The sequence below is a fragment of the Chrysochloris asiatica genome, unplaced genomic scaffold (assembly GCF_000296735.1).
Source record: "Chrysochloris asiatica unplaced genomic scaffold, ChrAsi1.0 scaffold00046, whole genome shotgun sequence".
NCBI classification, from domain to species: Eukaryota; Metazoa; Chordata; class Mammalia; order Afrosoricida; family Chrysochloridae; genus Chrysochloris; species Chrysochloris asiatica.
Window position 1 is genome coordinate 5,295,140 of NW_006408564.1, and position 24,870 is coordinate 5,320,009.

A 24,870-nucleotide genomic window follows, 5' to 3' on the forward strand; every position below is an offset into this window, starting at 1 on the left:
CAGTTCTACTCTGACACACATGGGGTTGCCAGGAATCAGAGGTGACTCCATTACCACTGGTTTCAGTTAGAAGGCATACTCTGTGTTTCCCAAATTCATCACAACCACCCTCCTGCAATACAGAGACTAGCAAAACATCAATAAAGCACAGATGCCCCTCACCACTTGTAAACAAGTGAAATATATTTTAGGTGACTACAGATCAAGGAGCTCTGGTAGTGTAGTGGTTACAAATCGGGCTGCTAACCTCAAGGTCAACAGTTAGAAACTACCAGCCATTCCACAGGAGAACAATGAAGCTTTCTTGCACCCATAAAGATTTACAGCCTCAGAAACCCTATACAGGCTCACTATGAGTCAGAACTGACTCCATGGCACACTACCCCCACCACTACCCCAATCAAGGGGTAATTTCAGAAGGTCAGATTTTGTATCCCATAGCTAAGTTTCATAACGTGATTTAAAAAAACCCAAAAAAAACTAAAGAATGCAAGCTTCAAGGAACTCACTTTCCAACTGCTTTGTTTATAGCCCACCCCCACCCCCATTGCAGGTGTGCCTGATTCTATTCTAAGGCACCAACCTGGCATATCAAACAACACTATCCAGATAACACTGTCTCCTCCATACAGAAGTCTGCCCTAATTCTGCAAATGTCCTAATGCTGGATGAGCAGGGAAACCAAGGGACACAGAGCTGATAACAAGGAAAGAAAGCCTTCTCTCCCTGCGCAAGTTAATAGTGCGGTCTAGCAGAGCAAACAGGTTTCAGAAGCAGAAAATGAGTTCATTGCTAGGATAAACTTAAACCTCATAAATCCAAAGCATGAGAACAAAAATGACTAGCAAAAGGTTCTTGATTAAATGGGGCAAAAATTTTTTTTTTTTAATTTCATTAATTGGGTGTGGCAATATGCACAGCAAAACATATACTTTACTCATAATTTCTACATGTAGAGTTCAGTGATGTCGGTGGCATAGTTCACATTGTGTATCATTCATCCTATCTCTGCTCAGATTGAATCAAACAATACTTACAAAGTGACTGGGCCAAATACTGTTGTTGTTAACTGCCATCGAGTCAGTTCCAACTCGCAGCGACCCTGCAAAGGGTGTCTGAGTAGCGACTGGTGAGTTTGAACCACAGACCTTATGGTTAGCAGTCCAGTGCTTATCTCATAGCACCACACTGGGACTCTGGACCAAACACTGGTCCCCATGTATTGTATTTTCAAACATTAAAAAAAAATTTGAAGCACAGGAAGTAGAATCACTATTTAATGTCTTATTTTGTTTGCTTTACTTTTCATGCATATATATATATATATATATATATATATATATATATATATATATATATATATTTTAATCATATTATTAGAAAAAGGTAAAAGATGTATTGTGGCACACATATTGGAATTATCTAAAGTCATGGTCTTCCTAGATTTATTTTTTAGTACAAAATAAATCATGAAATTGTGAATATATCAAAAGCATATTTTCTGTCTGGCTTACATACATAGCACAAGAAACATAATACAACTATCACCCTATTGGCCAGAAGCTTGGTTTCCACAAGACAGCTGTATTTAAAAGTGATCACTAGATGCCCATTCATCCATATGGCTTAAGCCGTGGGAGCTAAAGCCAGGCTCCTTGGCTCACATTCCATCTCTGCCACTCACTACGGCCACGCGCAAGTCTCTAGCCTCTGGAACCCTGTGTTCCAATGTGTCATATGGAATGATGTTGTTGTTGTTGTTGTTGTTAAGTGCTGTCAAGTCAGTTCTGACTCATAGCAACCCTGGATAGGGTTTCCAAGGAGCAGCTGGTGAACTTGAACCGCCAACCTTGCAGTTCAAACCAACCTTACAGTCCAGAACATTAACCCTCAGCGCCACAATGATGGCACCTGACAAACAGGCTGGTTGTGAGGGTATAACAAGTTCACCCACAGAAAGCACTGAACATGCTGCCTGATTCTTTGTAAGGATTCAGTGGCTGTAGATTATAATTGTTCATATGTGCCATAGGAACTTCTGATGTGGCATCATAGTATCAGCACTGAACTGTGAACAACAAGGTCGGCAGTTCAAACCCACCAGCTGCTCCTCAGACGGGGTCACTATGTGCCATAGAGACCATTTTAGCCCATGTAACTGAACAGAACTGATCTATAGGGTTTCCACAGGTCTTACTCACTGGGAACCCCTGCTTGGGTTTGAACCAGTGAACTTTGAGTTAGCAGCCGAGCACTAACCAAAGCTTCTTAGATTAGTGTTGCTGTTGTTGTTAAGTGCTGTTGAATCAGTTCTTACCCATAGAGACATTGTATAGGGTTTCTAAGGAGCAGCTAGTGAGTTTGAGGTTAGTATTAGTATTCTTATTTATGTCGATTTGCTATCACTGAAGAGATTAAAAAGTATATGTAATTCTGGGTGGAGGGGAAATAGACATTAAAGTAAATGCTGAACAACAAAATGGGAAGAATAAAATGGTCAAGACTGCATCCTGACAAGGGGATCAGTTGGTAGAAGTTTATTTCAAAGTGTGTGCACATGTGCAAACTCTAGCACATTTGCTAAAAATTCCACCACATTATCACCACACCACGTGTATCTAACTAGACTGGGGAGGCTATCACAGTGCAATTGTCAAGTTAAAATTGGATCATAGTTGTCCAAATGAAGGCAGTTTCTTAATATTTCCTTTCTCCTTTCTACTTCTTGTCACCCTCCCACAAATGAACAGGCTTACCCGTGCCAAGAATATACAGCTCAGAAATGAGATAAGAGAAAAAAATTAAAAGAGAAAGACCTAGGAAAATAAGGAATTCACAGAAAGCTATCAGGAAGCAGCGCCTTGTGATTAGACAGACATTCACGCCACAAACACTCTGCCCCAGATTCGTTATTAACTGCTCAATGTTGTTGGCTCTAAACTTCATAACCAGCATGAAAAGGAGCATACATATTCTTAATCCCATTTGACAGATCAGCAAACTAAGTCTCTGACAGGCATAGTGACTTGCCCAAGGCCACTGTTGTTATTGTTGTTACATGCTGTTTCATCGGTTCCAACTCATAGTGACCCTCAATAGGGTTTCCAAGAGGTGGCTGGTGGGTTTGAACTTCTGATCTTGCAGTTAGCAGTCCAGTGGTTATCCTACAGTGCCTGGTGAAACAACTTGAGTCTCTCTGGTTCCAAAGCTTTTGCTAAATAATACCTGCTGTTCTTTCAGGTTCTGTGACAGGTGGGGGTGGGGAGCTGTATATAGAAACAAAGGTTGGCTCCACCCCACAAGAACCACAGAGTCAGCAGTGAAGGAAAAACAGGAACAATAATGATGATACAACGTGAAAGCTGCTTTCCTGGGCTAAGAACAGCAATGCTGTGATCATTCCAAGAAAGAAAGGCCTCATTCCAGGGGTGAAGAAAGCACCATAGATTGATTGTTGTTGATGATAGGTGCCTCCCGGTCAGTACTGAATAACAGTGATGTTATGCACACAGAACTAAACACTACCCAGCTTTGCGCCAACCTCACGATCATTGCTACATTTGAGCCCATTGCTGCTGCCACTCTGCCAGTCCATCTCGTTGGGTGTCTTTCTCTTTTTCTCTGACCCTCCACTTGACCAAACATGATATCCTTCTCTAGGTACTGGTCCCTCCTGAAAATATGTCTGAAGTATAAGAGACAAAGTCTGGTCATCCAAGCTTCCAAGGAGCATTCTGGCTGTATTTTTTCCAACAAAAATTGGTTTGTTCTTTTGGCAGTCCATGGCATTTTTAATATTCTCATCCAACAACATGATTCAAATGCCTCAATTCTTCTATGGTCTTCCTTATTCACTGTCCAACTTTCACATGCATATGAGGTTATTGAAAATACCATTGCTGAGTCAGGCACACCTTAGTTCTCAAACTAAGGTGACGATATCTTTGCTCTCCAATGCATTAAAGAGGTCTTGTGCATCAGATTTGCCTCATGCAATACATCGTTTGATTTCTTGACTGTTGATGGTTGATCCAAGCAAAATGAAGTCTTGGACAATTTTAATCTTTTCTCCATTTATATGGATGTTGTTTATTGGTCCAGTGGTGAGGATTTTTGTTTTCTTTACATTGAGATGCAATCCATACCGAAGGCTATGGTCTTTGATCGTCTCAGTAAATATTTTAAGTTCTCTTTACTTTCAGCAAGCAAGATGATATCATTTGCATATAAGAGGTTGCTAATGAGTCTTCCTCCAATTCTGATGCCAAGTGTTTCTTCATATAATCCATTTTCTCGGATTATTTGCTCAGCATACATACTAAACAAATATGGTGAAGAAAATACAATTATGTTCCCTTGTTCTGTTCAAACAACTGCCTCTTGGTCTAAGTACAGGTTTCTCACGGGCACAATCAAGTGCTTGGCAGGCTCATTCTCCGCAATGTTGTCCATAGTTTGTCATGATTCACACAATCAAAAGCCTTTAAGTTGTCAATAAAGCACAGGTTAACATCTTTCTGGTATTCTCTGCTTTCACCCATGATCCATCTGACATCAGCAATGATATCTCTTGTTCCACGTTCTCTTCTGAATCTATGTTGAATCTCTGAAAGTTCTGTGTCAATGTATAGTTGCAGCCATTTTTGCATTATCTTTAGAAAAATTTTACTTGCCTGAGATATTAATGATATTTTCCAATGATTTCTGCATTCTGTTGGGTCACCTTTTTTTTTGGAATGGGCATAAATATGGATCTCTTCCAGTCAGTTGGCCAGGTAGGTGTATTCCAAATTTCTTGGCATAGATGAGTGAGCTGCATCAGTTTGTTGAAAGATACTATTCTGTATTCCATCACTTCTCAGTGCCTTGTTTTTGCTGCTGTCTTCAGTGTATCTTGGACTTATTCCTTCAGTATCACTGACTCTTGATCAATATACTACCTTTTCAAATGGTTGAGCATCGACCATTTATTTTGGTAATAGTGACTGTGTATTCCTTCCATCTTCTTTTGATGTTTTCTCATCATTCAATATTTTGTCCATTACATTAAGTTAAGTGCCATCAAGTCAGTTTTGATTCACAGTGATGCTGTATAGGATTTTCAAGGAGCAACTGGTGAACTTGAAGTGACTACCTTGACATTGAAACTGACTTATCAGTCCAGTGCATTAACCCACAGCACCATACCAGGACTCCATTTTGCTCATAGAATCCTTCAATACTGCAAGTCAAGGCTTGAGTTTTTTCTTCAGTTCTTTCTACTTGAAAAATGCTAAGAGTGTTCTTCCCTTCTTGTTTTCTAAATCAAGGTCTTTGCACATTTCATTATAATATTTAACCGTTCCTTACTGAGTCACTCTTTGAAATTTTCTATTCAGCTCTTGTACCTCCTCATTTCTTCCATTTGCTTTAGAATCTTTATGCTGGAGAGCAAGTATCAGAGTCTCTTCTGACATTCATTTTGGTCTTTTCCATCTTTCTTGTCTTCTAAATGATCTTTTGCTCTCTTCCTATATGACGTTCTTGATGTAATTCCACAACTCTTATCATCTTCGGTCTTTAGTGTCTAATACAACAAATCTATTCCTCAGATGTCCTCTAAATTCAGGTGGGATCTATTCAAGGTCATATTTTGGCTCTTGTGGACTTGTTTTAATTTTTTTTCAGCTTGAGGTTAAATTTGCATATGAGCAGTCGATGGTCTGTTTCACAGTCTGTTCCAACCTGATTTTGGCTGATGATATGGAGCTTTTCTACTGTCTCTTTCCACAGATGTAGTTAATATGATTTCTGTTTATCCCATCTGCAATGTTCATGTGTATAATCAACCATCTTTTATGTTGTTTGAAACAGATATTTGCAATGAAAATCATTGATCTTGCAAAATTCTATCATGTAATCTCTAGCATAATTTCTGTCACCAAGGCCATATTTTCCAAAAACTGATATCTTCCTCTTTCCTTCCAATATGTGAATTTCAATCACCAGTAATTTATCAACACATTTTGATTATATGTTTGATCAATTTCAGACTGAAGAAGTTGGTAGAATTCTTCACCATCACTGACTTAAGTGGTTAGTGCATAAATTTGAATAACAGCAATATTAAGTGGTCTTCCTTATTGGTATATGGATATTATCCTATAACAGACAGTGTTGTACTTGAAGACAGATCTTGATATGTTATTTGGATGCTGAATGTGACAGCATTCCTCTGTAATTTGTCATTCTCAACATAGTAAGCCTTGTGATTGTCAGATTCAAAATGGCCAATACTGGTCTATTTCAGTTCACTAATTCCTAGAATACTGATGTTTATGCATTCCACTTCACTTCCGACAATTTCAAGTTTTCCTAGACTCACACTTCATACATTCTATTTTCCAATTATTAACAGATTTTTTACAACTGTTTCTCTTCCTTTTGAGTTGTGCCCCATCAACAAATGAAGGTCCAGAAGGCTTTACTCCATTTATGTCATCACAGTCAACTCTACTTTGAGGAGGGAGCTCTTCCCCAGTCATATTTTGAGTGCCTTCCAACCTGAGGGACTTAGCTTCTGGCACTATATCTGTCTGTTGCTCTTCATCATGTTTCAATATTCAATATTCGGATGCCACCTGACAGTGTTCTACTACTATTCATAAGATCTTTGGTGACTAAATTATTTCACAGTAATCCATCTCACCTTCTTCCTAGTCTGTCTTTGTCTGGAAGCTCAGCTGAAACCTGTCCACTGTGGGTGACATGCTGGTATTTAAAATATCCATGGCATAGTTTCCAGAATCACAGCAATTCAAGCCACCACAGTACGACAAACTGACAGATGAGTGGGGGCACAGATTATAAAATAAGCAAGACAAAAGTTGAGTACTGAAGGATGAATAAAAGTTTGCCATCCCCAAAAGAAGGAGACAAGCATCTGGGCCTGGGGTAATCCTGCAAACAAAAGCACAGAGGTATTAAATATCCTCACAGGTGGGAGGCAGGAAGAAGGGAAGCATATGTCTGAACTGTGATAACAGAGATAGGCTGAAGGGAAAGACTGGGTGCAGACTATGAAGTTCCATCAATCGGTCTATGAGGTCTAGAGTGGACTCCATAGATAAATTGCAGGCAGAGAGAGACACCAGAGCAGACAAGAGAAGATGAAAGGTAGAGACAACAGTGTAAATGAAAGATCATATTCATGAGATGGTTTATCCTGCAAAACTTGTAAATCAAAGACAGATGGAAGAAAAGATGATGCCCACTCAAAGGAAGTTCAACCAAGAAAATATGGGTGATAGAGACAAACGGACAGACTAGATTCTTGATATTTAGGACATGGAACAAGTTTAGACATTTAATATTCAAATCCATAGGGAAAAGGGAAAGAAATGTTGAAATGTGAGAGTGATGGGGATGACACAGAATCTTCAATTGATGCTCCAGAACCCAAGAGTAGGGAGTCAAGACTCCAGAGTCAATATGTGTTCAGGGGGACTTAACTAAGAGGAGTAAGAAACTGAAAACAACAGAAAAATACAATAAGTAAATCTGTTTTGGATGGGAGCTCATAAAGCCATGAGACACACTCAGGGACATCCAGAGGTAAAATTGGCACCATCCATAAGAGGGGACAAGAGTCATCCAAGCCAAGTTGGTGTATAACACTGTAGGGACAAGACTCATGTGCACAGAATGGTTTTTCTGCATCTTCCCCTATGAGATACATCACAAATCACACATAAACGAGGGGCCTGTGCACCAGGTGTGATCCATGGTATACCCCAGCAGCAGTGAGATCTGCAATCAACCATTATCTGCCATGTATGGATCTGAAGGTGCTGGCGACAAGACACGACTCACATCCAGGAATTAAACGTTCTACAGAAAGCCCTATTATACTAAACTGTGCTCCCTAAAAACAGATGTTCAAATCCTAATCCCAGTGTATGTGGACTGTTTAGGGAAACAAGTTTTGCTTTGCAAATGTTAACAGTTAAATTTAAAAAGCCATACTGGATTAATGTCTGTGTTATCTAGTGCAGCTATACAAAAATACCACAAGACAGCTTCAACAAATAGAAGTTTATTCTCTTACAGTTTTGGAGGCTGGAAGTCCTAATTCAGGGTACCAATTCTAGGAAACGGCTCAGAGTCTCTCCCTGATGGCTCTGGGAAAAGGTCCTTGACAATTATATGGCATGCATCTTCCACTCCATTTCTACTTGCTAGTTTCTTGCTCAATTTACTCTTTTCTATCTCAAAAGAAATTGATTTATGACACACTCTACACAAATACTGCCTGCTTAACATAACAAAGAAAATTCTATCCCCAAATGTTATTGCAACCACCAGTATTAAAGTAATTATAACACATATTTTGAGGGGGGACACATTTCAATCCATAACAAAGAGATGATCCTAACCTTAATCCCTTTTGAACGGTGTTTTATAGAGGAGAAAGACAGGCACAGAAGAGGGGGTCCTACACACAGGAGGAAGACAGCACATAAGGAGTTGACTACACTTATAGGATTGCCAGCAGGACCAGAAACTAGGAGAGAGCCATGGAACAATTCTTCTCTCAAACCTCCATAAGGACTCAATATGGCCAAGACCCTGATTTGTACTTCACCCCTCCAGAACTGTGAGAAAACAAATTCCTGCTCTTTAATGCCACCCATGTGATGGTATTTTGTTATGGCAGCCCTAGAAAATGTAAATATCCCTGTATCAATTGCACATACCACTTCTACAAAAGTATTTCCACTGAGACAGACAAAACAGCCAATCCTCTCTGAAGGGCTCAGTAGAGTTCCCAATGTTGTAAGATACAAATCTGTGAACTATGTCTAACTAAACTGAAGGAAGGACATGGGTCCACCAAAACAAGAGTAAATAAAGGAAGAAGCATACACCGACTAAACTAACAGGAAATCAAGGAGGAATTTTTTAAGCGGTAGAGTCACAAAGAACCTTATCAACCATCTTGTCCAATTTCATGTTATATACATTAGGAAACTAATGATCAGAGAAGACAGCCCTACCTCAGATTCACAAAGAATATTGGCAGGAGGGGGATGAAAGAGGGAGAGAAAGCAAGATGTAACTAGGGCTTCTCACACCTTCCATTCCAAAGTGCTGCTCTTCCTACAGCCCAGGGTCCAAGTCCTTTGGTTAACTAGCCTATCTATAGTCCAGCTATGCTGCTGTACAGGGTATCTGGGGAAGTGCTGGTGGGTTTGAACTACCAGCCATGTGGTTAGCAGTCCAGTGCTTATTCTACAGTATGACACCAGGATTCCCATCCATTCATTGCTGTTGTTAAGTGCCACTGAGTTGGTACCAACTCATAACAACCCTACGTACAACAGAACGAAACACTGACCAGTCCATCATCCTCTCAATTGTTACGCTTAAGTCCCTTGCTGCTGCCACTGTGACAATCTATCTTATTGAGGGTCTTATTTTCACTGACCCTCCACTTTACTAAGCATGATGTTCTTCTCCAAGGATTGGTCCCTCCTGATAACATGTCCAAAGCATGAGAATGAAGTCTCGCCATCCTGGCTTCTAAGGAGTATTCTGGCTATACTTATTCCAGCACAGATTTGTTTGCTCTTCTGGCAGTTCATGTGACTTTTAATATTCTCCTCCAACAACATAATTCAAATGCATCAATTCTTCTGTGATCTTCCTTTTTCATTGTCCAGCTTTACCATACATATGAGCTAATGAAAATAGCATGGCTGAGTTAACTGCATCTTAGAACTCAAACTGATATTTTTGTTCTTGAACACTTGAAAGAGGTCCTGTGCAGCAGATGTGCCGAATGCAATACGTTGTTTGAATTCTTGGCTGTTGCTTCCATGAGTGTTGATTGTGCATACAAACAAAATGAAATCTTTGACAATTTCAATCTTTTTTCCATTTATCATTATCAGTACAGTTGTAGGGATATTTTTTTCTTTACATTGAGATGCAATCCACACTATGTTATTTGCTCTTTATCAGTATTTTAAGTCTTCTTCATTCAAGCAAGCAAGGTTGTATCATCTGTATATCACAGGTTGTTAATGAGTTTTTCTCCAATCTTGATGTCATGTTCTGCTTCATATAATCCAGTTTTTCAGATTATTTACTCAACATACAGATTGAGTAAGTATAGCAAAAGGATACAAGCCTGCTGCACACCTTTTCTGATTTTAAACCATTCAAAGTCCCTTTATTCTGTTTGAATGACTGCCTCTTGGTCTACATAAAGGTTTATCATGAGCACAATTAAGTGTTCTGGAATTCTCATTCTATGCCATGTTGTCCATAGCTTGTCATGATCCACACAGTTGAAAGCCTTTGCATAGCCAATAAAGCACAAAGAAACACCTTTCCTGTATTCTCTGCTTTCAAAATCCATCCATGTTGCCAATGATATTTCTTTTTCAATGCCTCTTGTGAATCCAACTTGAATTTCTGTTAGTTCCTTGTTGATGTACTGTTTCAACTATTGTTGTTGTTTTTTAAATTATCTTCAGCAAAATTTTAGTTGCATGGGATAGTAATGATATTGTGTGATGATGATTTCCTCATTCCACTGAGTTACCTCCCATTGGAACAGGCACATAAATAAATCTCTTCCAAATAGTTGACAGATAGCTATCTTCCAAATTTCTTAACATAGATGAGTAGCTGTCTCTAATACTGCATTAGTTTGGTGAAAGATTTCAATTTGTATTCTGTCAATCCTTGGAGCCTAGCTTTTCACCATTGCCTTCAGTGCAGCTTGGACTTCTTCCTTCAGTATCATCGGTTCTTGATCATATGCTGCCTTTTGAAATGGGTGAACATCAGCCATTTCTTTATAGTACAGTAACTCTGTGTATACCCTCCATTTTCTTTTGATGCTTTCTGCATCATTCAATATTTTGCCCACAAAAACTTTCAATATTGCTAGTTGAGGTTTGAAATTTTCCTCATTTCTTTCAGCTTGAGAAATGCTAGGCAAATGTTTCCCTTTTGGTTTTCTAACTCCAGGTCTTTGCATATTTCATTATAATACCTGACTTTGTTTTCTCAAACTGCCTTTTGAAATTTTCTGTTCAGCTCTTTTACATCCTCATTTCTCCCATTCTCTTTAGCATCTCTATGCTGGAGAGCAAGTTTCAGAATCTCTTATGGCATCCATTCATGTGCACCACAAATTAGATGATGAGACATTTGGCTTCTTTAAGAGTCATAGTTATATGGCATTGTAATGAATTATTTATGAATGAAACTTGCATGAGACAGAGGGAAATAAAGAACTGCATTTCCCTCACTTTATGAGCCCAAACTCCTGCAAGAGAAATGAGTTTTAGAAACCCAGAATTCACAAGGGCACAGATGAAATGATAGAGAAAGGGAAGATATACCAGTCACACTGTGGTTCTGGAATACTTGAATAATCCATTTCGGTGGTGACTGGGGTCCCTTTCAGCTTCATTCCCACAACCTGCTCCTGTTTTGTCCAGTTGTGTCACCAATTATTTTGTATTTTATGAAAATTCAGGGATACTTACACACAAGCCTGTTCAGAAAGGACAATTGGGATCTTCCTGACAGATACCATCCCGATCTCTGGAGAAGAGCTCCCCTTGGAGCAGACAAGGACTTTGTGTTAGAAGCTTGGCCTAACAAGTGGGAGGAGGTTCCTCCTTTCTTGCAGTACAGTCTGTCTTGGGATTTTTGAGCCTGAGCTTTCTAGACTGCTCACAATTCTGCCCAGCAATTGGCAGAGTGGCTTAGTGAAGGATGTTGGCTCCTTGTAGCCTGATGTCCTTTGGGAGAACAAACAGAATGGTTGTAACAGGTTTTTAAGACAGCCACATGAGGAAACAAAATAGTCCATCTATACGCCAATATAATGAACATCATTTCTGCGTGATAGTTTGATGAGATGAAAGGAAATAAAGAATTGAGTGTGTAGATGATGGTGCATACAAGAAAAGAGAAACAATGGAACAGAACAGAGGGAAAGCATGAATCACATGTGATATAGTCTTCCTCCTGAAGAATGAACTCTTGATGAATAAAAATGGCTGGAATTTTAAAACAAAACTAGAGTTGCCGGATTTCAACTTGAACAACCCATCCATAGCATACACACACACAAAATGTCTTATAATATTTAAACCTTAGAATTAAGACCTCATTTTCAAATCAATTAATCATAGACTCATGACTGCCAACTCTGGCAGCAAACACTGTGGGCCACAGGGAAGAAAGGGAGAGCAGATCCCGACCCAAAGCAGCTGATATCCAAGTGAGGTGTACAGGGCAGAATTAGTAGGAAGGACAATTGGCATCATGAAGAGCATAAGTCATAAGAATGCCACAAAGCAACTTCAGACATTTCTCTCTGTCGTCAACATAATTCCTCAGTGTTCTTTTCATGTGTGTGTCAAAAAAACAAATGATGTGACTACAGAATGACTTTTGATTCACTTTAACTAGGAAAGTATTTAAATCTATTAATACAATTTAAAAAAACACAATTTGATCAAAACTGCAAATGAATTCTTATTTCAAAATAAACCCTGTAAATCATCTGCATAAAAATCACCTAGCACACAGGTTTAAAATGCAGATTCCTAGGTCTCATCAAGACCCATTGAGAGAGGGCCTCAAGAGTAGAGCCAGGCAATCTGCATCTTTATGTAGATGCTGCTGGGGAATATAATATTTACTTCCAAAATTATTGTCTTGCACACTAGTGTGAGAATGTTTCTCCAGAAGCAGAAATCCCATCATGTCATTCTGCTTTAAAAAGAAAAAAAGAAACAAACACATCCAAAATCTTTGCTATTGCCTACCAAATAAAATCCAAACTTCTTGCAGTTCCTAAAATTCAGCCCACGTTCCCTCTCTAGCCCCTGCCTAACCAGGAAAAATGTTCACCATATGCTGCTAAAAGAGCAAGTAGGCTACAAAATAGTAAGTAATATAAAACGCCATGTGTGAGAAAGACAAAAGGCTGTACCCCTGAATGTTAATGGTGATGGACTGTGAGGAAGCAAAAATGCAAGGAATCCCATTTTCTTTTCTGAATTTTTCTACATTTTCCCAAGTTTTCAAAATGAGCTTGTGTTGTGTTGTCTTTGTAAGTAGAAGAGGAAGAGTAATTGCCATTTTTAAAAGTTTGAAACTTTACACAAAATAGCATCCTTGATCCTCTCCCACTGCGGGTCAGAGTATACGGTGGGTGAATAGCAGAGAGGACACCAGGCTTCAAGTGTTGCCTGCTTCTGTCTGCATTGGGCGAGACCCTGTCACTTCATTGTGTCTTTTTCTGATGGTTTGGTGGCCAGAACTTAATCATGCAGCTAGGGATATAGCCAGAACATCTGCTGGAAGACTGCCCAGAATCCTATACTCACCAAGCACTTTCTAGAGCCTCTGTTTCCTCATCTGAGCAATGGGAATAATAAGGTAATTTGAAAGGTTCATAAGATAATTAGAGGACACTTTGTTGTTGTTAAGTGCCATCGAGTCAGTTCCAACCCATAGTAAACCTGTATAGGGTCTCGGAGGAGCAGCTGGTGAACTTAAACTTAAACTGCCAACCTTGCAGCTCAAATGGCTTTGCAGTCTGGCGCATTAACCCACAACACCACACCAGGACTTCAAAGTGTAATGAAATGGAAAGCCTCAACTTTCATTCACAGCCCCTCTGGTGGTTTCGTACTGCTGACCTTGAGATTCACAGCCCAACTCGCAACCACTAGGTGGCACAAAAGATTACATCCCCAGTGATTAACCAAAAAGCTCAGCAGTTCAAATCCACCCAGGAACACTGCAGAGGAAAAATTTGGCACTTATCTTCTGAAAAATCACAGCCATTAAGTCCCATGGACACATGAGCTCTATGACACATGAGCTCGCCAGGAACCAGAATCGATTTGACAACAACTGGTTGTTGTTATTTTTCAATGAGATAAATTATGTTGTTGTTGTTATTGTTAAGTGCCTCATAGTGACTCTGTTCCCAAGGAGCGGCTGCTGGGTTTGAACCATCAACCTTGTAGTTAACAGTCCAGTGATTATCCCAGGGTGCCACACCAGGGCTCCATATGAACTGTTAAAACAATGTCAGGCACACAGTACCTTGACCTAAGTACTGAGTCAGCTATCAGCTGGTAAACTTTTGGTTGCTCCTGTTACCCTATTACACTCACATGAGTGTTTGTCATGAATCCCCCAAACAGTAGGAAATTGGCAAACAATGGCCCCAAAGTCAAATGTCACTCCCCTGCTTGCGCCTTTTTGTATAGCCCAGGAACCAAAAACGGGTCGTCCATTTTTAAAGAGGTGACAAAATCAAAACAAGAACATTTCTTAGCACATGAAAATGATATGAAATTCATATTTCAGTGTCCATAAATAAAGTTTTATTGCAGCACATTGTAACCACTTTAAAAAAACACATATAATGCATGTCTGTTTTCAGGCTACAACTTTGATTTGTTGCAATAGAGCTTGGCTGCAAAGCCTAAAATATTTACTATCTGACTGTTAACAGAAAATGTTTATCCAACCCTTACCGAAGGAAAAATGTGCTAAAGGCAATGACTAGCTCTTGCTCATGTATAGCTAACTTATAGTAGATGGAGTCCTGGTTGTGGCACTGTGGGTTAATGCACTGGACCGCAAGGTCATTCTGAACCACAAGGTCGGTGGTTCAAGTTCACCAATCAATCCTCAGAAACCCAATACAGGGATGCTATGGGTCGGAACCAACTCGACAGCACTTAATAACAGCACAGTAGATGGCAACCTTCTAGGAATAGAATAGTTCATATCTACCGAGACTGCAGCAATCAACCAGAACAGTCAGGACTTGATAAATGAGTGCCAGCTTCCCTGGTGTTCATCCTCGCTTCCAACTCAAGACCAACCAAATATTCTCCTCAAATCAGTCACTTAAGATGCCCTTCTCTTCTAGTTAGTTCACTTCCAGCTTCTACAATCCAACAACATCCAGAGTACACCAAAAGCTTTCTCATCCTCTTAGCTGCTCTTGAATCTGTCAAATGCCAGTGATGGTGACAAACCTTGCAATAGCAAACTCTGAATAAATATTGTTGTTGTTGGTTGCCATGGAGTCCCCCTGCAAGAGTGCTGGTGTGGGTCCAATTTCATGATCACTGCTATGCATATGAGTCCACTGCTGCAAACTCTGTAGGATAAGCATAAGACTGCTAACAACAAAGTCGGCAGTTCAAACCCACCAGCTGCTCTGCAGGAGAGAGATGAGGCTTTCTACTCTACTAAAGATTGGTGGTGGCAATGGTGATGTATTGTGCAGTCAGTTCTGACTCATAATGACCCAGTATAGGTTTTCCGAGGCTGTAAATCTTTACTGGAGCAGAAAGCCTCATCTTTCTTCCATGGAACAGCTGGTAGTTTTGAACTGCTGATCTTGGGGTTAGTAGCTGGACTCATAACCCCTATGCTACCAGAGTTGTTGTAAAGACTACAACCTCAAAAACCCTATTGAGGGTTGCTATGAGTTGGACAGTGGGTTTGGGTTTTAGTTTTCAACCTAGGAGCTTGTCTTCTAGCACTACTTTAGATGGTATTCTGTTGGGATCCATAGGGCTTTCATGGGCTAATTTTTGGAAGTACATTGCCAGGCCTCTCTTTGTAGGTTGTGTTAGTCTAGAAGTTCCTCTGAAACCTGTCCACCATAGGTGATCCTACTGGTAACAAATACCAATGACACTCCCCAGCATCATGGCAACATACAAGTCATCACAGGCCAACAAACGGACAGATGGATGGGGGCTGACTAAATAGTCTCAGTTTATTCTCATTTGGGTGATCTTCAATTCTTTCTAAGGAGCTCTGGTAGCATAGTGGTTACGAAATGGGCTGCTAATCTCACGGTCAGCAGTTCGAAACTACCAGCTGTTCCACGGGAGAAAGATGAGGCTTTCTGCTCCCATAAAGATTTACAGCCTCAGAAACCCTATGCACGTAACAACTGAGTAGCATAGTGGTTACGAAATGGGCTGCTAATCTCACGGTCAGCAGTTCGAAACTACCAGCTGTTCCACGGGAGAAAGATGAGGCTTTCTGCTCCCATAAAGATTTACAGCCTCAGAAACCCTATGCACGTAACAACAACATTTCTTTCTGCATTATACTTACTATGCCAAACCTCTTGCCAACCAGTCTATTCTGACTCATAGCGACCCTATATGACAAAGTAGACTGTTCCATAGGGTTTCCAAGGCTGTAATGTTTATGTGACCATAAAGCCACATCTTTCTCCCAAGGAGTGGCTGGTGGGTTTGAACCACTGACCTTTTTGTTCATTGTTGTGTGCTTAAACAATGCACCTCCTTCTGCATGCCCACATGTTGTTGTTATGTGCCGTCGAGTCGGTTCCGACCCATAGCGACCCTGAACAGGGTTTCCAAGTCTGTAAATCTTTTCGGGAGCAGAAAGCCTCATCTTTCTCCCGTGGAGCAGCTGGTAGTTTCGAACTGCTGACCTCGCGGCTTACAGCCCAATTCGTAACCACTACGCATGTAAAATTAGTAGGGCAACGTTCAAGGCACTAGAAATCCCAGAGGTTGCAATTTCTCCTCCCTTCATTGCGGCTCAGGTGATATCGCTGCTACTTACAAATAGTCCCTTCCCAAGCAGGCAGATGTGGCTTCCTTGGAAAGCCCAACAACCACTGCTACATTCAGGCTTTACCCAGAAATGGGGTTTCACAATCCATGTGCCAGGACATTGCCACAAACCGAGTATAGGAGCGCTGAGAAGTGATCAATCCCTACACCACCGCCCCAAACTGCCATCTTCAGCCTCATTGTTTGAGTCTATGTTGTTGTTGTTGTTGTTCAGTACCGTGGAGTCGGTTCTGACCCATAGCTACCCTGCACAGGACTTCCGAGGCTGTAAATCTTTACGGGAGCGGAACGCCTCATCTTTCTCCTGAGGAGCCGCTGGTAGTTTCGAACTGCTAACCTTGAGGTTGGCAGCCCAACTCGTAACCACTACGCTGCCAGAGTTCCTTAACTGTCATTTTTCTGGAAGCCATGGCTTGAGAACGCTGGGAAGGTATGAAGGAGCACTTATGGAACCTGGTCCTGTGTCTCTGGTGCCATGCTCCAACCTCTGCCCTAAGGAATGAACGTGTACAGGTCTGTGAGACTTTAGCAAGATGCCCAAACTGAGAAGCACACACATCCAATGTTCTGGGTGGGTAAAAGAGCTGCTCCCAGGGAAATGAAGTGAAGGTGTGTGGCTACAGTGTGTTCCAGGCTCTCAAATTCTGAAATGTGTACAAACTGCAAGCTGGTGCACGGCTCCAAATAGTGGAGAAATTCTAAATGACATGCTCACATTTCTGTTGATGGCTGGACATCCAAAAAAATTAAGTTATAGTGCTAAGCATAATCATCATCATCTTTCACCTAATGAGCTCTCACTGTATTCCAGGAACTACTGCCAAATGCTTCACATGGGTGTCCTCATTTAACCTTCGGTCTGATGATGCAGGTTCTACAACTGAGTGCATGATACAGATGAGAAGACTGAAGCTAAGAAACTGGATACAACGTCACAAGGCAGAAAAGGAGTTGGAACCCAGCACTTCATACCCTGAGCTGTTGACCACACTAAGCTATAAACCATATTTGACTGACCACACGTTATCGACTTGCGCTTTATAGCTTAATATGACTAGTAACAAAAGCAAACGAGAGAGGAATTTTATCATTATTCTACAACTGAAAATTAAATTCTAATTCCCATCAAGTCAGCTATTAATCTTAGGTTAACTTATTGCACACTGACAAATACAAGATATAAGTTCCTTTTAATGTTTCAATTTACTGTGCTTTAAAAATTAACTTTGAGTCAGCAATTGTCTTCCAAATTATTTGAGATGATAACAAGTTGAGTGCTTGCATATATTGTAGTAGTCTATTTTATACACCAGGCCAGCATTTCATCAGCATTTTCCAGCAATAATATTAATGGGAATCAAACTTATGTATTTTAATCATATGATCCTATAACGTTATATGGAAGTCAGACTGATACTAATAAAACATTTCTATAAATCTTACTAACATTTTGCATCACTGCAGGAGAAATCATTTCAATTGTTTATCATTAATTTCTAATAATTAAAAAGAGGAGGGAATTAAAAAATCATTTACTCTGGTTAATCTTAAGAAGTGTTACTTCCTAAATTTGAATGGTGGTTGTGTTTTGTGAAGTCAGTTCTGGCTCATAGCGACCAGTATAGGGTTTCCGAAGCTGGAAATCTTTACAGGAGCACAAAGTCTCATCTTTATCCCATGGAGCAGCTAGAAGATTTGAAGTGCTGATCTTTTGATAAGCAGTCTAAGTTGTAACCCACTATATGCTACCAGGTGAAGGACATTAATAATTTAATGCAGCACCATAATAATAACATACTTAAGATTCTACAAGTGGTTAGTTGAAAAGCTTTTTGTCTTCTCCATTTACTCCCCCTCCCCCCCATTCCTCCATGTTCATGCTTGAAATACACAGACACACACACTGGTCTAAAGTGAGAGTTGGCAACCTTTTCCTATAAAATGCCAGACAGCAAATATTTTCACCATTGAGGACCAGGCTCTGTCAAAACTACTCAATTCTGCCACTGCAGCATGAAAGCAACCATTGGTGGTGGTGGTGCTGGTGGTGTGAAGTGCCGTAAATCGATTCTAACTCATAGTGACCCTGGATAGGATCTCCAAGGAAAGGCTGGTGGCTTTGAACCACTAGCCTTGAAGTTAGAAGCCTAGTAGTTATCTTACAGTACCACACCAGGACTCTGAAAGCAACCACAGACAATACCAGTGAGTGTGGCCAAGTCCTAATAAGACTTTAGCTACAGACACAGAACCCTGGTGATATAATAACTAACTGCTCAGGTGATCACCATAAGGTCAGCAGTTCAAACCTACCAGTCATAGTGAGCAAGAAAGAGGAAGTAGCCATCTTTTGTAAAGATTTACAGCCTCAGAAAGCCTATAGGCAGTTCTATTCTATTCTATATGGTTGCTATGATAGTTAAAGCTTTGTGTCAACTTGACTGGGCCAGGTTTCTCAGTGGTTCAGCAGGTGAGATGTAGCTATGCCCATGACGTGATCAGAGGATTAAGGGTGGGATGTTGTTGTTGTTAAAAGTGACATCAAATCAGTTTGATTCATAGAGCTCTTATACAGGATTTTGAAGGAGCAATTGGTGGGTTTGAAACACCAACCTTGCAGTTAGCAGTCCAGGGCTTACCCTACAAAACCACACCAGGCCACCTGAGATACACCACCCTTAACACCATTACCACCCTGATCCAATTTACGGGAGATTTCTAAGGATGTGACATGCAACACCTTTTATCTTACAAAAACAAAAAGAGACACCTGAGCAGATAGATGGGCAGACTATCATCAAGACAGAAAGAAGAGCCAGGAGTGGAGTGTGCCCTTTGCACCTGGGGTCCCTGCACTGTGCAGCTCCTAGATCCAGGAGAAGAAGATGCCAAGACTCGTGGAGATCTGCAAGGAATGCTGGGCCTACAGATGCTGAAAGGAAACAAGGCCTTTTCTCCAGAGCCAATGCTCTGAAGTAGAACTTCTAGTCTCTTAAACTGTGAAAGAATAAATTGCTGGTTGTCAAAGTCATCCACTTGTGGTATTTCTGTTATACCAGCACTAGAAAACTAAGACAGTTGCTATGAGTCAGAATTGACTCAATGGAAGTGGATTTCTGAAACAAAGAAATGTGAATTTCAAGTAATTTTCCTGTGTTACTATAATAACTCAAAAATGTAAAATCCATTCTTAGCTTCTGGGCCATGCAAAAACAGTCAGTGGGACAAAGGTGGGCCTTCTGACCTAGTTTGTTAAACTCTGATCTAAGACAGAGTTTGCCTCCAGTGTTTTTATTTTATTTTATTGGGGGGAAAGGATAGGATGGGTGAGGTGAGTAGGAGTAAGGATTTAGGGTTAAGACTATGGCTAGGTCTAAGCAAGACCTAGTATTAATCACTCAGTATTAGGGTTATGGTTAGGGCTAAGGTTAATGTTAGGGTAAGGGATTGGGCTAGGGCTAGGAGTAAAGAAAGCTTGGTCCAGTTTTAGGGTTACAGTTAGGTTTATACTGTCTTGTTGAAATCTACTTGATTTACTCTTCCTTTAGAAGTTCTATAACTACAATATTCCTTTTTTTACTGTACAATTTGTTGCTGTTGTTGTATTTATAAACTGGTACCTCTGGTTCCCTATTTTCCATCTTCTAGATTTGTTTCACTTTGATACTTTTTTCTCTGGATTGCATTCTGGGTGACATTGTCATGTATCTTAGTCTCAGATTTTTGTCTACTGTTGTTGGTTCTCTAGCCAAAGAACTCCCTTTAGTATTTTTTGCAAATTCTTTTCATATCTGTTTATCTGGAAATGCCCTAATTTCACCACCATATTTGATGGATCATTTTGCTGGCTATAAGATTCTTGGTTGGCATCTCTTTTTTTCGTGCAGGGTTCTATATATGTCATCTCATTGTGTTCTTGCCTGCATGGTTTCTGCTGAGAAATCAGAGCTTAGTCTTATCTGTTCAATTTTGCAGGTAACTTTTTTTGTTCTTCTCAACGTGCCCTCAAGATTTTTTCCTTGTCTTTGGTTTTGAAAAGTTTGAATCTATGTCTTGTTGATTTTCTTTTGGGATCTATCCTGTTTGGAATTCACTTAACTTCTTCAATGTGTGTCTTCTCATCTTTCATGATGTTAAGAAAGTTTTCTTCCAGCAACTTTTGGACAATATTCTTTGTGGTTTTATTTGTCTCTTCTTTTTCTGGAATTCTAGTCACACATAAGTAATTCTTCTTGATAGTGTCCCATTAATCTTAGACTTTCTTCAAAAATTTTATTCTTTTTTCTTTTTGTTCCTCTCAGAAATGAGTATTGAGAGATTTGTCTTCAAGTTCATTGATTTGGCCTTTCATTGATGGAATTGTACTTCTTTGCTCTTTGAAAGTATTATCTATTTCTGAAGGTAGTATTGGACTTTGTAATGACTGCTTTTGTATGATTCCCAATCTCTGATTTATTTTGTTAGTTTGTTCTTGTATTATTTTCCTGAATTCTTTCTTGCTTTCATGGATCTTTTTCTCACATTGTTATACCTAAATAGTATTCTTTTTAATTCCTTATCAAGTAGTTCTGATTCCATTTCTTGTATTATATTTTCTGACTCTTTATTCTGGCCATTTGTCTGAGTTCATTGAGAAGAATTTGTTCTTCATGTCAGCTGCAGTTGTCTGTTTTCTTTAAGACATTGTGGTATCATTGTATTTATATTTAATTGATGATCATATGTTGGTATATTCTGAGGCACTACCACCTGTCTCCAGGTGGATGTGACGGAGACTGGAGTTCAGGACACAGTTCTTGGTTCCCTGGTTGTGTAATTGTGTAGTTCAGTGTGGGTTCACTTGTCTCCAAAAGGACCCCAGTCCCGATGTTGGGGCTATCCACATCCAGGCTATTAGGAGGGTACGAGAACAAGGGAAGACTGCCCCGACCCCTTGCCTCTCAGCTGCAACCTGGCCCTGTGCTCACAGACCACTCTGTTGACAGCTCCTTGCAAAAGCTGAAGATGGCTGCACTGTTTCACGCCAGCTGAGAACCCACCCTTTTTTCTTCTCTCTTACTGCTTCTGTTAGGCTTCCCTTTCCAGGTAGCACTCAGTTCACCTCTCTGTCCTATCTTCTGAAGCTCAGTGACCCAGAACCACCCTCTGAGTCTATGTCACTTGTTCTCCCATGTTTTGTTGCAGAGGGTTTGCTCAGTGTGTCTCCCTACTCCACCATCTTGCCCCAATTCTACCTCCAGTGTGTTTTTCTAATCACTTCCTCAGTCAAGTTCACATCTAGGGCTGGTGGGGTAGGAGATAGGATGCAGAAGGGTCATGAAATATTTATTTTCAAACAATAAATATAGCTAATACTTATTAAGCGTATGCAAGGCTGCATGTTAAGTGCTTCAAGTGTATGCTTTCATTTATTCCTCCCCTCAACCTTAAAAGGGGGTTCCATCCTAATTTCCATTTAACAAATGAGGAAAATGATGCTTAGAGAGGCTAAGTAACATGTCCGAGTTCATGAAACCAGTAAGTAGTTTGAATCAAGAGTCCTTGTTAATAGTTGGTACTGATGATGCTAGGTGACACTGAGTCTATATCTACTTATAGTGACCCAATGTGACATAACTGCTGGTGGGCTCAAACTGTTAACCTTGCAGTTAACAGCTATTATGGATTGAATTGTATGTATTTCCCAAAAATTATGTTTCAACTTGGTTAGACAAGGATTCTCAGAATTATACAATTATCTTCCATTTTGTGATCTGATGTAATTTTCCTATGTGTTATAATTCCTAACCTCTAGACTCTTGGTGTGGCATAGCAGGATAATACACTGGACCAGAAAGTTGGTTTGTGGTTCACACTCACCGACTACTCCTGGAATCAACTTAATGATACTTAATAACAACAACATGATGTTAATAAGGCAGACTTAGCAGCCATTCTGTTAAAGAAGCAGGATCAATCTATAGGGTTTGGCTACATTTTGAGTTAACCTCTTTTTGAGATATAAAAAATATTAAACAAGCAACCAGACATCTGAGTACAACCAAGAAAAAAGAGTGTGTTTTGGGCCCAGGGTCTGTGCTGTGAACCTCCTAGACCCAGGGGAAGATTGATGTCAAGATACATGGAGATCTCCAAAAGGATGCCAAGTCCACAGATGTTGAGCACAGACAGGGACCTTCAGAGCTGACATGCACCTCTTCCTTTGGCTGATTCTAATTCCCTTTTTTTTTTTTTTGCTATAATAGAACTGTAATCATAAGTATTAACACTTTCCTGAGTTCTGTGAATCATTCAGAGTCCTGGTGAAGTGCTGTAGGATAAGCAATGGACTGCAAGGTTGATTTGAAAAGAAAGATTACCAGTTCGAACCCATCAGCTACTCCTCGGAAACCCATTACAGGGTTGCAATGAGTCGGAATCAACTTGACAGCACTTAACAACAACAACATGAATCATTCTAGTGAAATAGAAAGAAGATGGTCACAGAAACTCCGAAATTTGTAGCCAGCTAGTCTGAAATGAGGGTGATCCTGGGGACTCTGAAACTTGTGGATATCTGAAATTAGGGAAATCTTGCAGAAGGCAGTGTCCTCAGACTTGGCACTTTAGCAAACTCATTGAGGATGGAATACCATTTCTGAGATCAGGGTGTTGAAGACTGTGACTTCCTTTTTGTTTGCATTTCTCTCTCTTTTCCTTTCTCTTGTTCTCTCCCTTGCTTATTCAATCTGTAGAAAATCAGCTTCCATATAGTGAGCTACCCCATAAATTCTGAAACTTACTCTCATCAAGTCAACCCTATAGAGCTTTAACCACTGTGTCACCATGTTCCTCAGCTGCCCCATAGAGAGGACCACGTGGCAAATAATTGAGGACACTATTCAGCCAATAACCCTGAGGAAGTGAATTCTGCAAACAACCTCATGGATGAATTTGGAAGCAGATCCTACCCTAGGCCAAGCCTTCAGATGAGACTGCAGTCCCAGTTGACAGGCTAACTGCAACTTTCTAGAGACCGTGAGGCTCTGGCATGATAACATTGATGTTAAAAAATGGAAATCATCCCTCCCACTGGGACATGTTTAATTGGTTCTAACTATACAGCATAGACTCTCACCAGTTGCCAGTAGAAGATGAGGCCAAAGCTCATGATGACGGAGCAGGCAGATGAACTGAGCAGACCCTCTGCAACAAAGACATGGAAGACTAAGTGAAACAGATAAAGATGGCAAACCTGGAACTCTGAGCACCAAGGATAGGGCACAGAGGTGGACTGTATGCAGCCTATAAGAGGAAGTTGACTAGGATCATTTCAAGAAGAAAAACAAGCAGAATGTAAGCTGCCTGGAGGACAATCTTGAGCTTTGGCAAATGGCTGTAGATACAGCCTGCAGGTAAAGGGTGCAGCTGGAAGCTGGAGGCAAGGAATGTGCCGCTCTCCCTTGGTCTGTGCCCTCCTGGTAGCGGGAGCATGCCAGGCCCTCCCTGGACAACACAGTGCCAGGGGCACCACCTCATGCATAGCCTCTGCTCTGCCTGGGATTGGGCGCCAGGCATACACTGCTTCTGGAGGTTCATGAACCTGCCCTGAGGTTCATATACACAGCAATGAACAGAAATCCATGTTCACACTTCCAGGGTCTACCAATTCCAACAGGAGGTGGGTGGTGAGTGCCTGAGGACACACCAATATACAATTATCAGTTGAACATAAATATGACACCATAGGGCCTTGAAGAAAAACAGACCAGTTCAGCTTACACGAAGGAACAAGACAGAGTGTCTTAAACAAGTAACTAAAATACAGAGTCAGAAAACACAATACCAGAAATTGTATTGAAACTACTTGATAAATAATTTATAAGAATGTTTCTGAAGGCACCTTCAACAAGTAGAGACAATTATAGAGAAAACTGCAGATAAAATCAAGGAAAACATAGATGAAACTATAGAAGAACTCAGGAAACAAACTGACAAGATAAATGAAAAATGGAAACAGCATAAAAACATCAATTAGAAAGCCAGAACATTAACTAAAACTTCAGAAATAATACACCGAAAGGGCAAGGAAGGAGAATTGAATCAATGAAAGACCAGATTATTGAGCTTGAAGAAAAATCAGTTAATATTCACCTGCAGTAGCGCAGTGGTTACGAATCGGGCTACTAATATCACGGTCAGCAGTTCGAAACTACCAGCTGTTCCG

The 24,870-nt window shown here is 40.4% G+C and overlaps 1 protein-coding gene and 1 pseudogene across 1 annotated transcript in view; both read right to left on the bottom strand.

Moving 5' to 3' along the window:
• Positions 1-17,554, bottom strand: part of LOC102814808 — a 100,812-nt pseudogene extending 83,258 nt beyond the window's left edge.
• The window catches only part of ERC2 (ELKS/RAB6-interacting/CAST family member 2), a 1,669,968-nt gene that overhangs the window by 1,474,419 nt on the left and 170,679 nt on the right, over positions 1-24,870 (bottom strand). The gene's annotated exons all lie outside the window — the stretch shown is intronic.